Source organism: Diceros bicornis, chromosome X (genome assembly GCF_020826845.1).
Source record: "Diceros bicornis minor isolate mBicDic1 chromosome X, mDicBic1.mat.cur, whole genome shotgun sequence".
Classification (NCBI taxonomy): domain Eukaryota; kingdom Metazoa; phylum Chordata; class Mammalia; order Perissodactyla; family Rhinocerotidae; genus Diceros; species Diceros bicornis.
The window spans coordinates 14,815,887-14,829,745 of NC_080781.1; the positions used below are offsets into that span (position 1 = coordinate 14,815,887).

Sequence of the window (13,859 nt, forward strand, 5' to 3'; positions counted from 1 at the left end):
GCACCATATCTGAAATCCTGGAGCTGAGCTGATTAAAATGCACACTTGTGGCCTCCACAGTAGTGCCAGCTGTTCCAGCTTGCTGGTTTCCTCTATGTGCTAGGCTAAGTTGACTGTCACTCAGCCACGATAGGGCTGTTTAATCCACCTCATTTCTTAGTGATAAGAAACTCAGTTTACCATGAGAAAGGAGAGAACCAAGCCAAAGGGTCTCAGAATGTGGGAGGAGCCTGAGTGTTCACTTAATCTAATGCTTTCGTTTTACATGTGAGGAAATGGGACGCCCAGGGATATGAAATACATCGGTCAAAGTCGCAGGAAGCTGAAACAGCGGAGGTAGACTAGAATCCATTTTCTCTGACAAATGAGGTCACTGTTTTTTACCCTTCTTTACACATCCTACCAAACTGACTACTACATATACACTAGTTGTCACATCATCTGGAGAGCCTCATTCCACCACCTTCGTTTTCTTCCCAGGTAAAGAAAGCGCTCATCTCGCTTGAGAATATGACCCTGACTTCTTCTAGTGTAGCAGACACAAATCGCCATGCACAAACTCAGGTGAGCAAGAAATACTGCATGCCTTTATCTATAAAGTAACCAGCCCCATCCTGCCAAGTGGGAAATTCAATCCCAGACATTCTTGGGTGCTCTCTCCCACTCTTCTGGGTGTGCCAAGGTTCTGGGTCTTCGGCAGTGCTAAGACATCAGGGTGACCCTCTGGACCTCAGGCAGGTCTAGAGGTACCGTCGCAATGTCACAGACCCAGCCCACAGCATCCCTTCAGCTCCCCAGACTGCTGGTTCTTGGCTGTGCTGGGGGCTGGTGAAGCTAGGAACCTAGGCCTTGGTCCTCCTTCCCTCAGCTCTGTTGTCTGAAATCTGCCTCCTCTCTTGGTCCTGCCAGGATGAAGAATGTAGGGTCCTGGGGCTTTCCAGGCTCTCAGACTTATTTCTTCCATCCCAAGCCAGAGGAATTTGTTTTTAGCCTTAGAGAAATCCTTGTTTTCCTCAAAAGTATTTTCTCTCTCGCCTCACACTCTAGGACACCATTACAATTCCCTGGAGATATCGAGGCTTTTGGAAACAAAAGCCAGGAAGGGAAATGTTTTGTAGGTAACTTCTTTGTCCAGCCCCAAACCTTCCCCATGACAAGAAAGCAGAGTAGGGAAAGAAAGGGAAAAATGCAAGGAGGTGAAATTTAAATTACCTCTCAAAAAATTATACTGCACAGGGTGATTTAAAGCTCCATGAAAGGATGAACAACCCAAATTCTAGTTCAGTTTTTCTGGGGGGAAGAATGCTGGGGGAAATTGTCCCAGCTTCATCTTGAAAGAAGCATGAAAACCATGAAGTCATTTCTTTGCAATGGGAGAGGCCATTAAGTGACCTCAAAATGCAGCAATGACTGCACCAGTTCTCTGGCCTTCCTCACCACTTGATTGTTCCTTAACTCCTTGCCACCTGGCTACAGACATCACCACTCTCCAAAACAACTCTGTGGAAGGTCCCCACTGACCTATTTGTCCAGGCCAGTGGCCGACTCTTTGTCTTCATTCTCTTTGACCTTCTCCTCCTCCCTGAAACTCTTTCCTCTGTAAGATGGTTGGTGACACTTGAGCTTACTGATTTATCCTCCATCTTTCTGACCATGCTCTCTTTTATTCCTCTACTGGCTTTTCTTCCTTTCCTTTACACTAATCGAAGGCATTCTCTAGGGAGCTGATCTTAGCCACCTTCTCTTCTATCTCTAATCGATCTTACTCCTTGATTAATCTACTCCTACAGCTTTTATTGTCTTTAAATCTACGTCTCTAGCCCCACTTAACTCCTTCAATTCCAGAGTGAGAATCCCAACTGCCTTTTGGTTGTTTCCCACTGGATGTGCTACCAGTACCTCAAACTTGCCATGTACAAAACCAACTCATCTTTATTCCCTAAACCAGCTTCTCTTTGTGACTTCCTTGCTCCATTAGTGCATCACTATTCTTCCAAACTTTGGATCTATCTTTGACCCCTCCTCTCCATTGTCCTTACATCCGATACTATTTGAATCTAAATAGATTTTACCACCTCAAATGGAATATTCTAGGTCTTATATGACAAGTACAGAATAAGTGGAACTATTCATCTGCACACCATCTTTCCATTAATGCCACATAACATTAAATTAACCTTGGCTATCATTTTGGCCTTTATCCTTCCATAATTTCTTCTACACAAATATGTATTTTTATATAAAGGGGATCATCTGGTTTTAGAACTTGTTTTGTCCTTTGTTATATCATGAACACTTTCCTATGCCATTAAATGTTCTTTTATATAGTAACTCTTGAATTTTAAGTGTATATCAGAATTATCTGAGGGTGCTTGTTAAAAACGTATTTACATAGACCCTTCCCCAGAGATGCTCATTCAGTATTCTGGGGAGGTCCTAGGAACCTGTATGTCTAACCAGTACCCCAGAAAATTCTAATGCATAAGGTTTTCAGATCCCAGTTTGAGAAACACTGTTGGTACAGCACAATTTTTAAGGATTGCCTCATTTTCTTTTGTTTACATTTACCATAATTTAGTTACCAATCCCCACTGACATATATTTAGGCTGCTCTCCAATTTTTTATTATTTTACTTCTGCACTGACTTTATTTCAAGGCTCTCTCTTTACCATTCCCTCCACCTACCCACACATAAAATTTTTCTTTAGAATAAATTCCCAGAAGTAGAATTTCTGAGTCCAAAGGATATGCAAAATTGTAAGCTATATATAGTAATACGTCATTATATCATTCATTATATAATTATATATAATATATTAATATCATAATATAACTATAATAAAAAATACAAAAATTAATGTATTCATTACATGATATATAATGTAATAATATACAACATATATTGATTTGTATATGTTCAAAGGGTTTTATTTGGACGCTTGCACAAGATTTACATTTATCCATGTTAATTTCATCTGGTTATATTTCACCCATTGCTCAAGGGTCGTGATATTTTTGGATCCCTATTCTCCATTGAAAGTATTTGTTATTTTTCTAATCTCCTGCATATCTGATATGTGGCTTCTATACTTTCGTCCATAGTATGGATGAGAAATAGTGAATGAGATAAGACTGAGAAATGCCTTACTGCTCCACCAGAAACCTATATTACTTAACTCTTGCACATTCTTTAAACATTAATAACTTAATTTTAGTAGTGATTGGCTTATGATTCTCCATCTCGTCTTGAAGATTGTAGGGACAGAACTTACCACATATTTGCTGAAGTTCACATCCACTGCCATCTACCTCTTGGCTCTGATCCAAGGAGCCAATCAAAGGAGAAAAATAGGTGTATGGATTTTCTATATTCACATTAATGCTCTTTAACACAGATTCATAGTGCTGTAGTGGCATACAACATAAGGCATGTGACCAAAATGTGCCTCTGAGGGTGGACTGTGGGCTCTGTCCATCTCAGCAGGGTAGAATGGCTGATGGCCACTCTGGTGGGGCAGGGAGAGAGCAGGGAGAGGAAACAGAAGGCAGGGTGCAGAGGGCTCACAGCAAAGGAAAAAGGCTGGGAGGTGAGAAATGGAGAGGAGCAGAGGAGGGATGTAGGTTGCCTTGTAGTGTTAATCATGACAGCAATAATAGTAACAATCTCTAACATCAATCAGATTTGTTAAGTGTCCAGCACTCTACTAAAAGCTTTACATGTATGAACACATCTCCTCTCCTAACAACACTGAAAGGTGAGTACTATTATTATCTCCATTTTGCAGATGGAGAAACTGAGTCACAGAGAGGCTAAGAAGCTTGACCAACATCACAAAGCTATTAAGTAATATAACCAGGATTTGAACCAGGCCATCTGATGCTCCCTCTTAAGCATGCAAACTGCTCACCACAGTGCATATCATGTGCCACACTGTTACTACATTCCAGCTACTATTATTATTGGTGTGTGTGTGCGTACACACACACACACCGTGGCCAGGAAGCGAATTGCCGTTGCCTTTGTTACGTGCACATAAATGAGTTAGCCTTGGGAGTCTCTCCTTGTGCTTATTTGGAAAGAGTACTTTGAGGAAATGAACATTTGGGTGGAGCCCATACTCCGGGCGACTAACCTGTCCCAGTTTTCCTGGGACTTCACCAATTTTAGCACTGTAAGTCCCATGTCCAGGGAAACCCCTCTTTCCCGGGCAAACCAGGACAGTTGGTCACATTACCCATACCTAGTCTCAAGAACCAACTGTATGTTGTGTTATTTCTTCCCACTGAATACACAAGGGGGCATTGTAACCATTCAGTCATGCATTCCTCAAACTTTTATTGAGCGCCTAATCAGAGCTGTGATTGCTGCCCAGGAACCCCGCACCGAGGATGGGGTAGGGCCACAGGAGAGTGAGCAACCTTCCATGATCTCCCATCAGAAAGAGGAAAACATGTATTTAAATGAACAAACACTTACATAGCACTGACTATTTGCCACACAGTATAATGAGCACTTTACATTTTAAAGTTTAATCCTCTTAAACACCCTATGGCATAGTTACTAGTATTACCATTCCCATTGTAAAGAAACGGAGGCACAGATCTGTTAAATTCCTCACCTGTCACACAGCTGGCAAGTGGCACAAAGCAGGATTTGAACGTAGGCAGGCCCTTATTGCTCCAGAGTCCGTGCCTGTAACTGCTGTGCTGTGCTGGGAAAACAGGACCTGAACCCCGTCAAGAACTCTGAATGGCTTCGGTCTCTCTTTCTAGCCCTGCTGAGGGGTTCTGCCCTAGCCCAGTGGTTCTCAGCCCTGAGTGCACATTAAAATCACCTGGGGAGTTTAACAAATAATACAGATTCCCCAGGGCCCCACTTGTGGAGATTTTGATTTCACTGAGCCACTTTGACCAGGACATTAGGATTTTTAAAAGCCGCTCACAAGGATCTAATGTGTAGCTGAGTCTGAGAACTGAGGTGGCTAGACCCTCCCCTCTAGCAAGCTGGGCTACCCGGCGTCCTCTAATCCAGCACTTCTCAAAAGCTAATGTGCATCTCAATCAGCTGAGCAGCTGATTAAAATGCAGATTCTGATTCAGTAGGTTTGGGATGGGGTGGGGAGGACCAAAGATTCAGCATTTTGAACCAGCTCCCAGGGGACAAAGATGCTGCTGCTTTATGGACACACTTGGAGTAGCAAGGATTTTGAGCTTAAGTGTGGTCCTTAGACCAGAAGCCTCTGGCATCCTCTGCTTGTTGGAAATACAGACTCTCAGGCCCCACCCCAGACCTAGGGAGTAGGAATTTGCATCTTAATGCACATTTGAGTTTGAGAAGTGCTGCTCAAATCCTGAGCTCCCCACAGGCGCTAGGAATGGGTTTCAGATGTGCCAAGGTATTGCCTCCGCTTAGCTCTTAGGAACTTGGACAGTGACCTGCAAGGTCCAGCTGCCAGCAGCCTCATTGACCTCATGTGTATGCAAATATGGTAACTTTCAGTGCTGGCCACCAGGGAGAAAAGGTGGGGAAGTCCTGCTCTAATCGAGTCTCGCTGCCCTTTTCCTCACACCCCCAGCAAGCCTTTGCTCACACTGTTTCTCCCATCTGGATGGCCTTTGACCGGCCTTACCCAATTTCTGAAGGTCAAGCTCATGTCCTAATTCCTCCTCTGTGGAACCATTCCCATTTCCACGGGACCATTTCAAACCAACATACTTTTTTTTTCATATAACAAACACATAATAGCATTTCCTGTGTGCCGGGCACTGTTCTAAGCCCTTAATATTACTCATTCATTTGATCTCCATTGTACAGGTCAGGAGAACTGGGGCACAGAGAAGTAGAGTAAGTTGCTCAAGACCACACAGCTAATAAGTGACAGTGTTAAGATTCAAACTCAAGTAATCTGGCTTCAGAATCACTACACTGAACCACAACACAAAGATTCTTCTCACTGGTGTGGACTTAGAGAAGAATTTGCAAATAATGCCGAGTGTGGACAGTGAAAGAAGATGGGTTAGTTTCCCACGGCTGCCACAACGAAGTATTGCAAACTGGGTGGCTTAAATCAACAGAAATGTATTCTTTCACAGTTCTGGAGGCCAGAAGTTCAAGCTCACATTGTTGGAAGAGTCATACTTCCTCTGAAGGCTCTAGGGAAGGATCCTTCTTTGCCTCTTCCTGGTTTCTGGGGGTAGCCAGCAATCCTTGGTGTTCCTTGGTGGTAGATGCATCACCCCAATCTCCGCCTCTGTTATCACATCGCCTATCTTCTCTGAGTGTCTCTGTGTCCTCTCTCCTTATAAGGACACCAGTCATTGCATGAGGGCCCACCCTAATCCAATACGGCTTCATGTTAACTAATGATATCTGCAAAGACCGTATTTCTAAATAAGGCCACATTCTGAGGTTCGAGGTACACATGAATTTGAGGTGGAGACGAGGGACGAGACACTATTCCACCCAGTACAGAAGAGCACAGAGATTATGTCAGGGCAGAAAGTGTCCCTTAAAAACGCTCAGCTACGCACTGTTTCAAAATGCTGCTGAGGCCTTAGGACCCGTGACTGATGCCCTCCAGATTCAGCTGAGGAGCAACTCACGGAGCAGCTGTTAAGTTTTGGTCAACAGACTGCAATCTCTTCAGTGCCAAAATCACATCATTTTTCAATTCCGCCCAGTGTTCAACATTTGATAGTGCTTGCGGGTTCTCCCCAGACCAAATCAATCAGATTGAGTTTATGTGTACACGCTACAATAAAACTGCCACTTTTGAAGATGTTGCAGGTGGCAGGTACAAAGGTAATATGTTCACTGTTTGAGTGGTCATGCATTATCTAGGCTAGCATATAATGGCGAAGCAGCCCACGGTATTCTGTGGTGGAGATCTTTTGGGAGAGCTAATTGGACAAGCTAGTTGGGAGAGCTAGCTTCTCTGTGGAATATCCAAGCCCTCTCTATGATAAGCTAAGAAGGAATCTTGTCACCACCACTCCAGGGCCACAGCATGGATATTCCAAGCCAAGACCAACTGCAAAATGCACAGGAAAGTTCCAACTCCAGGAAAAGAACTGAAGAGGGGGGTATCCCCATGCTGCCTACCTCACCACATAAATGTAGAAATCCTAAAGAGGGGATAGATCCTGCCCCTTGTTTCAGGCACTCGGATGACTTGTGGGTTTTGAGTGACTCAGTATTAGAACAATTAGGTGCTGGAATAAAAGTAGAAGCTGCTAATATTGATTGAACAAGTGAAAAAATAGAGAACGGAAGTGACAAAAAGGTGATCGAAGTGGAAAAAAATGATCTTGAGGACTCTACATCCTTAAGTAATGACACTGATGGAGAAGTTGCTTCTGAGGATGAGTGGTAGTGTTACTGAGTGCAAAAAATTAAACTCTCCAAACAAGAGATGTTTCTGCTGCTGGGCCCTGAGAATAAATTAGTATTCAAGACTAAGTTAACCCATTATCTCTTCATTCCTGTTATCACTGTCACACCTGAAAAGAAGAGAAATGAAGGAGTTGACGTCCTTTATCGCCAAAGAACCATTTTGGCTCCAGCTGTTACAGCCAAAGATCTACCAGGAAAGGAAGAAAAACCCAAACTTCTTGATCCCTGCAGCTCAGCAGAATTCTTGGATTTGGGTCACAGTTCTGAAAGCCCAGAGACTATCTCAAGCACGGGAGAACAATCAGATGGCCTTTCGGAGCAGAGACCAGATACAGAAAATATGGAGGACTGGCAGAAATCTCTTGAAGCCGTGTAGCATATGCGAGAAGAGACCATGAGATGAGAATATTATTCATGGAAGAACAGGCCACCTTGTCACTTGTTTCCACTGCACCAGAAGATTAAAGAAGGCTGGGGATTCATGCCTTCTTTGCAAGAAGATTCAGTTGGTTATTAAGGTTTTTACGGCCTAGCTGAATCAGCGAGTTGCAGGGAAATGATAAGCAGGGCCAGGGTAATAACCAACCAGGATAATCAGGGATAAAATCGTCAATACTGAGCATTTCCACTCTGTGTGACCCACTGCATCCATCCTTTGATTCATGCAAACGTCTGTGTGCCAGGGCATTTTTCCTTCTAAATTCATACGGAATTTGAGAGCAATTCTTTAAAACTAGATTACCAATTTAGAGACTCCATTTACATGAAAAGTTACTTTAAGCACCACATTCCTCCTCTAAAAAAGAGGTTCTGGGAGGGAACAATTACAAAGCCAAACAGGAAAATACAGTCTTTCACCACATTATCTGAAGATTAATCTTTTCCCTATTAATTTTATTCCCTCCCTTCTCTTCTATTCTGTTGGAGAATGTTCTTAGGCATAATTCAAGGTGGCTATGAGAAAAACACTAAAGCTAACAATGAAAAAACAAAGAATGTGACATGTTATTGATCACTTTACCTTACAGTCAAGCTACATGGTTCTGAGAAACGAAAGGAAAAAGAACAATCTTGAAAAACAAGAGATTTGTTCCATGTATGCCTACAACAATGGTTATCAAACTTTTTTGGTAACGTACCCCTAAAAGAATTTTGAGAAACTGTACATTCTTTTCCATGTTTTAAAAATTGAGGTGTAATTAACATAAAATAAAATACACAGATCTTAAGGGTTCCTTTCCTAAGAGTTGTAGACATTTGAGTACCCACCACCCAAAACAAGCTATAGAACATTTCCATCACCCCAAAATAGTCCCTTATACCCCTTTCCAGATAATCCTCCATTTCCTGACTCTCACCTTAGCTTAGTTTTCCTTTGGCACATCTTTAATTTGACATTTAAATTTTTAAAATACACTTAATACACTATTAATACTTAATACATTTAATTACTTACAAAGAAAAAAATGATTAGCTAAAGTTTTCCACAGTTCCTTGCCGAGGAACGATTGAAAGTGAATATTGGAACCACCTCATGTATTATTTGTAGTTTGCTATATACAGAATTTTACTTAAAGATACCTAGTTCTCACAGTTTAGGCCCAGGTAGTGTCTCAGTCTTTTTGCGCTCTTTATTTATTACGTCCTAAATAAAATAACCTCATCAGGATTGGTAAGAACATTTGCAACTATGAGTTTAGTACTCAGAGTGAGACAATGAGGTCAACACTGCCCTTTCTAGAATGTTGCCCTTCTAGACTGCTGCCTTACCTAACAAGAGTTAGTGAGGGGAAGTAAAGAAGTGTGCTCCCTGCTACATTTGACCATTCAGTTGGCATTTGTCATAGCCTGCCTCAAACCATTGGCTAACTGTCTGTGGATGGGAGGTTTCGTTCCCCACCTAGACTGAAGTATAATGACAAGGGAATAGAAATTGGACCCAGAAGACTCAATTCTGGGTAGAAGACTCAATTCTGCCATTATCATGCGATCAGGGATACATTTCTCAAACTTTCTGAGCCTCTGTAGACTCTGTCAAATAGGACTAACACCCACCATACTGGGACATTGGGGGGAAAATGTTAGATAAGAAGAGTACAAGTGCTTTGTAAAATGTCAAGTTCTCATCACTGGGACTTTATCCCTATTTTTTTAAACAGGAGCTAATTCTTTTCCTTCTTTTAACCCTCACTGCACATTGCATATAGGAGGTCTTAACAAATATGTGCTAACTGAGTGATATATTTCTTTAAAATAAATAACACTAAGAGTTGTAAATGTTATTGTTTAGGGGATCAAAACTTTACAAATTAGGGGCTGGCCCCATGGCTTAGTGGTTAAGTGTGCGCACTCCGCTACTGGCGGCCCGGGGTCAGATCCTGGGCACGCACCGACGCACCGCTTCTCCGGCCATGCTGAGGCAGCATCCCACATACAGCAATTAGAAGGATGTGCAACTATGACACACAACTATCTACTGCAGCTTTGGGGAGAAAAAGGGAAAAAAAGAAGGAGGATTGGCAATAGATGTTAGCTCAGGGCCAGTCTTCCTCAGCAAAAAGAGGAGGATTGGCATGGATGTTAGCTCAGGGTTGATCTTACTCACAAAAAAAAAATTACAAATTAAATTCTCAATGCACACATATGAATAAATATTTCTTGGCTTAATATACATATACAAGGTACAAGACACAAGCCACATTCAGTTTACAAAGGAGTGACCCACAAATTTCCATCCCTTGTTAATTTGAAGATCTCTATGTAAAATTATCACCACTCATTCTTTTCCCACCAGGTAAGTTACGTAAACCACATAGTGTAACTTCTCTTTGGAGCATCTACTTTCTATCCTTAATCACGTGTGTGGTCCTCCTGAGAATTGTTTCAGACATTTTCACACTTACATAAATTGTAAAGTTGAGAACAAGAAATGCTGTTCTGGTAAAAGTATGCCATAGTTGATTTTATGAATCTATATAATTAATTAGTCCATCTAGCAAACCATAATTAAGGTCCCACTATGAGCCAGGTATTCAGACAGGAATTTGGATACAAAAACAAGACGATGGAGAGAGGACTAGCCATGATGGATAAGGCCTCTACAGACTATCTGCCCCACTGATTATAGCTGAAAACCCTGGACAGGATACAGACAAAGTATCAACTGATGGAGGACTCTGAAAAGTAAATAGTAGCAGGCAGGTTGGGGAGGGAAGTCAAAACTTGACAAGTAAGTGTGGTGGTGAATTTCCTGGGGTTCTTTTTTTTTGCAGTTTTGACCCCACAGTGGCCCAAGTTGCAGAACTATACAGTGACTCCATCTACCTCATGGCTCCTCCCTCCCATAAGTCCTCAGTCCTCTCTACTCAGCTGAGGAGAAAGAGAGGGAGGACCATGTGTGAGAGGTTTTAATGGGCCAGGTCTGGAAGTGGTGCACATCACTTCCGCCCTATTCTATCGGTCACGACTCAGTCACGCGGCCACCCCTAACTACAAAGGAGGCTGGGAATGTAGTCCAGTTGTGTGCCCAGGGTGAAAGTAGAATATAGATAGTAGTCAAAGCTAAAATAGTCTGTGCCACATAAGTACTTTGGTAGACAAAAGAGTGTAGAAGGAGCTTTGTGAACATAGAGGAGGGACTCCTAAATCAGAATGGAGAGAGAGAGACCAGTGAAGGCTTTCTGAAGGACAGGATATGAGTTTTGCAGGATAATCAGGAGGGTGAAAAGGGGAAGCATGGGAGGTGACCACAGCATGTGCAAAGATGCAGAGGTAGGAAACATGCTAATGAATTTGGGAGATCCCAAGTGATTTCCTCTTCCTTAGGCAATAGCTACATGGAGAGAGAGCCAGGAGATAAGCCTGCAGAGGGAGACAGGAGCCGAGATTTGAGCCAGAAAACTCTGTAGCATCACTGATGTATTTTAAGCAAAGGTGCAATAGAGTCTGATTTCTAATTTAGAAACAGCCTGGTAGTTGTGTGGAGGGTAGCTGGAGGCAGGAATAGGAGTTAGAAGACTTTTGTGATGGTCGAGACAAGAAGCAATTTGGGCTTGAAGTAAGCAGTGGGGTGCAGTGATGGAATCAGATGTGATTTGAGATATTTATGAGTCATAAATCTACAGGACTTAGCAACTGATTGAATATTGTAGATGATATTATAAAAGGAGTCAAGAAAAAGTCCTTTGTTGCATTCATTTGTTGGCTCATCCATTCAATAAATATTTATTGAACATCTAGTATGTGCATTCCTCTAGATGCTGGAGATACAATAATGAATAAACAAGCAAAGATCCTGCCCTCATAGAGTTTACATTCTGGTGGAAAATTTTAAAACCTTAACAAGTAAATATAAATTTAGGGTTTGCATATTTAGCAAATAACGTGTTGTGTTTGAGATGTCTTTGTGGGACATCTTTGTGGGTATTATTTAATTGCAATTTACCTCTATGAGTCTGTTTGCTCAACAAGGCTTTCTTGGGAGAGAAGACTTGGTCACAGATGTGGATTTGGGAGTCATCGGCACATGGTTATTTGCAAGTGACCAAAAAAACAATAAGGGAATTCATTGGCTGAGGACACCAAAAAGCCCAGTGGCTGTTTCTTCAGCTTCAGGCATGGCTGGATCCAGGGGCTTAAATGACAGTATTCGATTTCTTTCTTTCTTTTAATCACTTAGACTCTCTAGGCACGATGGCCCCTGGAAACTCCAAAGGGCCCAGTTCACATCTATTCGTTCAAAGATTCAGCAGAGATTTGTTTTTGCTTTTGTTTTTTTCGGATAGCTCCAGTGGAAAAGTCTCAGTGAAGACTGTGATTGGTCCATTGGGAGTTACATGTCCATTCCTCAACCAAGCCCTGTAACCCGGAGTTGGAGTATTCTGATTGGCCATGCCTGGGTCATGAACCCAAACCTGTGGCAATGGGTGAGACAGAATTCCATGAAAACCCACAAGTTTGTTCCTCCAGGAAAGGGAAATTCTGGTACTAGAAGAGGGGGAAAGAGATGTTGAGCAGGCAAAGACGAGAATGTTCTCTATAGGTGGAAACTGAGGCCTTGGGTATTAGCGAGGTCACGCTGGGAGGACATATAGAATGAAAAGAACCCAGAGCTGATGTCAAAATCGTAGGGAGCACGACACTTAGGAGTTGAATAGAAAAAGATGATCCTGCAAAAGAGACAGAGAAAGTGGCCAGAACAGTAGGAGGAGATCCTGAAGCCAGTGATGTCCCAGAAACCAACCCAGTGAGTTTCAAAAAGGACTGAGCCAACAGCCACAGAGGAGCCAATGAAAACGAGGGCAGGAGGCGGTGTGACCCAATACCCTGACTACAAAAGGCCATGAGGCAAAGCTAGGCAGGGCCCTTCTGAGGCTGGAAGACGGCATTAAGGAGAAGCTGGTAGAAAGTACACCGGATTATCTGGGAGGAAGATCTGGGAAGTTCACGAAATCAAATGGCTCTAAATGTCTCAGCTTCTCGAACTAAGAGCCATATTCAGAGGATCAGGAAAGCCGTAGGATGGACGCAAAGCATCTCTCTTGGCCCTCAGTTCTATGTAAAAAATTATGGGGTAGGTCACATTATTTCCATGATAAAACAAACGCAGCTGTACTATGGTGCAGGATGCAAAATCTGTGGGACTCTTAAGCTAAAATATTACACTTTAAAGAGGTTTGTACTTGCAAGTGGACCCCTTCAGACTACTCCCAGAGTTCCCTGCACTGACCATTCCTTCCCCTCTGGTTAGAGGGTCTTTGGGTGGAAAAGAATGGGAAGCATGGCTGTTAGTTATTTGAGCATTTGCCTGTTGCTCTATGAATAAAGAGATCATATTTCAAGGATGTTTTAGGACAGACCCACTTACAAATAATAACAATGGCTATCATTTGTGAAGCACTTACTATGTAACAGGCACTGTTCTAGGGGCTTGACCTAGGCCTCACAATAACCCCATGAGATGGAGTACTATTAGGATCACTCCTGTTTTAAAGATGAGGAAGTTGATGCACGGAGAGGTTAAATAACTTACTCAAGGTCGCACAGCTCTGGGTTTAAACCCAGAGAGTCTGGCTTTTGAGCTAGTGTTCCTAACCACTGCACTACTGCCCCTTTGTTCAGTCCCATGGTTTCCATATGGGCCAGTGCACTTGTCAGACCGTAGGTTCTGATACTGGTTCAGAAAAGGTTAGTCCTTGTACAATGGTCTGTGGATTTCTAAAAGAGGCAGGGTTGGGGCAGCAGCATCTGGCAGCTGTGTCCCATCCCTGCCCCATCCAGCCCAGCAACTGGTGACACGATGGACACGCCACAGAGGCACAGAAGCCTACTCCCTAGACAGCTTTGTGCTGTAACCTTGGAACCATGGGAATTTGTTAGTCCACTGGGTGACGTTCATCTGAACCCTACAATTACCTTTTTGTTTGGACTTGCACTTTTAATTTTTATTGGTTTTAGTGCATTCCC

The 13,859-nt window shown here is 42.7% G+C and overlaps 1 pseudogene; it reads left to right on the forward strand.

Moving 5' to 3' along the window:
* Positions 1–550: 550 nt before the first annotated feature.
* Positions 551–7,927, forward strand: LOC131400665 (protein Mdm4-like; annotated as a pseudogene).
* The last annotated feature ends 5,932 nt before the right edge of the window (positions 7,928–13,859 follow it).